Consider the following 2471-nt stretch of genomic DNA (forward strand, 5'->3'; position numbering starts at 1 on the left):
ACCCACTACTGCCGCCAGTTATGAGTTGAAACCGGGTGTGATCAAACTCCTCCCTACATTCTATGGGTTGGAGAAGGAGGACCCATATTACCACATCAAGGAATTCTTAGATATTTGTGCAACTTTTAAATTCCAGAATTTCTCAGATGACTCTATCCGGTTAAGACTTTTTCCATTTTCACTTAAGGATAAGGCCAAGTCTTGGCTTAATTCCTTAGAGGTGGGCGGCATTACTTCATGAGACACATTAGTCACGAAATTTTTGTCCAAGTACTTTCCCATTCAGAGAACTACAGCCCTCAGGAGAGAAATCTCCAACTTTATGCAGCAGGAGGGTGGACACTTTTATGAGGCTTGGGAGAAATGGAAGGATTTCATCCGTAGGTGTCCGCATCATGGGTTTGAGAAATGGCATTTAGTGCAATAATTTTATCAAGGTCTTACACCCCAGGTTAGATCCATGGTAGATGCAACGAGTGGTGGGAGTTTGATGGGTAAGAGTGCTAGTGAGGCATGGGATTTTTTTGAAACGTTGAGTGATTAATCTCAACAATGGGGTTCGTCATTTAATGTTGATAGGAGATCCCACGAAGCCAAAAGAGGGGGTCTCTATGAGTTAGTGAAACACCTATGCTCATGGCCAAGATTGAAGGGTTGACTAGAAAAATTGATGCCCTTATGGTGTCCAAGAGTTCACCTGCTCCTAACCCATCTACTGTCTGTGCCATATGCACTGGTTCATCTCATCCCACACAAATGTGTCCATCTAGTTCATCCTACCCAGAGCTCATTGAGGACTTGAATGCAGTCCAGAATTTTCATAGACCAAACCGAAATGATCCTTTTTCAGAAACATATAATCCGGGTTGGGCTAGGCACCCAAATTTCTCATGGTCCAAGGGCCCACAGGTTGGGGGTCCTCTAGGGTTTACTCAACCCCAAACTCCGCGCCCACACTTCACTCAACAGCCATTGATTCCACAAAAACCTTCACTTGAGGATACACTTCAATTATTCATGCAGAATACACAGTCCTCTATTGCTAAACTTGAAATGCAAGTGAGTCAGTTGGCCAGCCACATGAGTGAACAAGCACAAATTAGACTCCCAAGTCAAACCATTCCTAACCCCAAAAGCACACATGAGAATGGGTTGAGTTCCAAACCCCACCATGAGCAAGCCAAAGCCATAACCACCCTTAGGAGTGGTCGTGAGTTGAACAATGGGGTAGGGATCACTAAGTCTAAGGAGTCAAAAGATGACAATGGGGACACATCATTGAGTGAAGAACCTCCAAGTTCTCCACCAACAGCCAAGCAGATCCCTAACCACGTCCCACTAGCCCCTTATCCGCAGAGGTTATCGGGCCCACCTAGGAAAGGAGATAGCATGCATGAAACGTTGGAACTGTTTAGTAAGGTTCACATTAACATTCCACTTCTTGATGCTATTAGGCAAGTCCCTGCCTATGCCCGATTTTTGAAAGACCTTTGTACACAGAAGAGAAAACAACATGTTAACAAAAAGGTCTTTCTTACTGAGAATGTAAGGTCAATTCTGAAGCATAACACTCCTCCCAAAGTTAAAGATCCTGGATGTCCCACAATTTCATGTGTCATTGGTGAACATACCATCCAGAGAGCTCTTCTTGACTTAGGGGCAAGTGTGAATTTGCTTCCTTTCTTTGTGTACCAGCAATTAGGTTTGGGGGAATTGAAGCCTACTCCCATCACACTTCAACTAGCTGACCGTTCTGTCAAGATACCACGAGGAATAGTTGAAGATGTTTTGATAAAAGTGGACAAATTTCTGTTCCCGGTTGATTTCATTGTTCTTGATACAGAACCAGTAGTCGATGTGACCAACCAAATTCCTGTCATACTAGGACGTCCCTTCTTAGCCACATCTAATGCTATCATTCATTGTAAAAGTGGTGAGTTGGAGTTGTCTTTTGGAAATTTTAAGGTCTCATTGAATGTATTTAATGCCGGGCACCACCCACTTGAGTCTGATGATCTGAGTCCTGCATTTAATATAGAAACTGTTATGCTTGATAACAAATCCACTCTTGAATCTTTTGAGTCTTGCATAACATCTTTAGACATGGACTATTTTGATGAGGAAACATATTTCCGAGAGGTTAATTCTTTACTCAATTCTGTACCTCTGTTGGAGGAAGCTTATGAGGTTATCACAACTGAACATCCACAGGATCTTCCTCTTGACTTGGACAAACCTCTTGAAACTTCCAAGCTAGACCTTAAGCCACTCCCTCCCACATTGAAGTATGCGTTCTTGGGACCCATGAACTCATTACCAGTCATTATTTCCTCTTATTTGAGTACTGAGTAGGAGGAACAATTGATTGAAGTTTTACAAGCACACAGAGAGGCATTGGGGTGGACTCTTGATGCCTTAAAAGGGATTAGCCCCTCCATATGCATGCATCGTATTCATTTGGAGGAGGGGAC

The 2471-nt window shown here is 43.1% G+C and overlaps 1 non-coding gene across 1 annotated transcript; it reads right to left on the minus strand.

Annotated features, from left to right (window-relative positions):
* Window positions 1-295: 295 nt before the first annotated feature.
* Window positions 296-402, minus strand: LOC137960696 (small nucleolar RNA R71). The gene has a single exon (XR_011114246.1). It is a non-coding gene; the product is annotated as a small nucleolar RNA R71 (small nucleolar RNA).
* Between the last annotated feature and the right edge of the window lie 2069 nt (window positions 403-2471).

The sequence above is a fragment of the Aristolochia californica genome, unplaced genomic scaffold, assembly GCF_029961685.1.
Source record: "Aristolochia californica isolate CCGP_79_NKW_82.1479 unplaced genomic scaffold, dmAriCali1.0.hap1 SCAF_3, whole genome shotgun sequence".
Taxonomy (NCBI): Eukaryota; Viridiplantae; Streptophyta; class Magnoliopsida; order Piperales; family Aristolochiaceae; genus Aristolochia; species Aristolochia californica.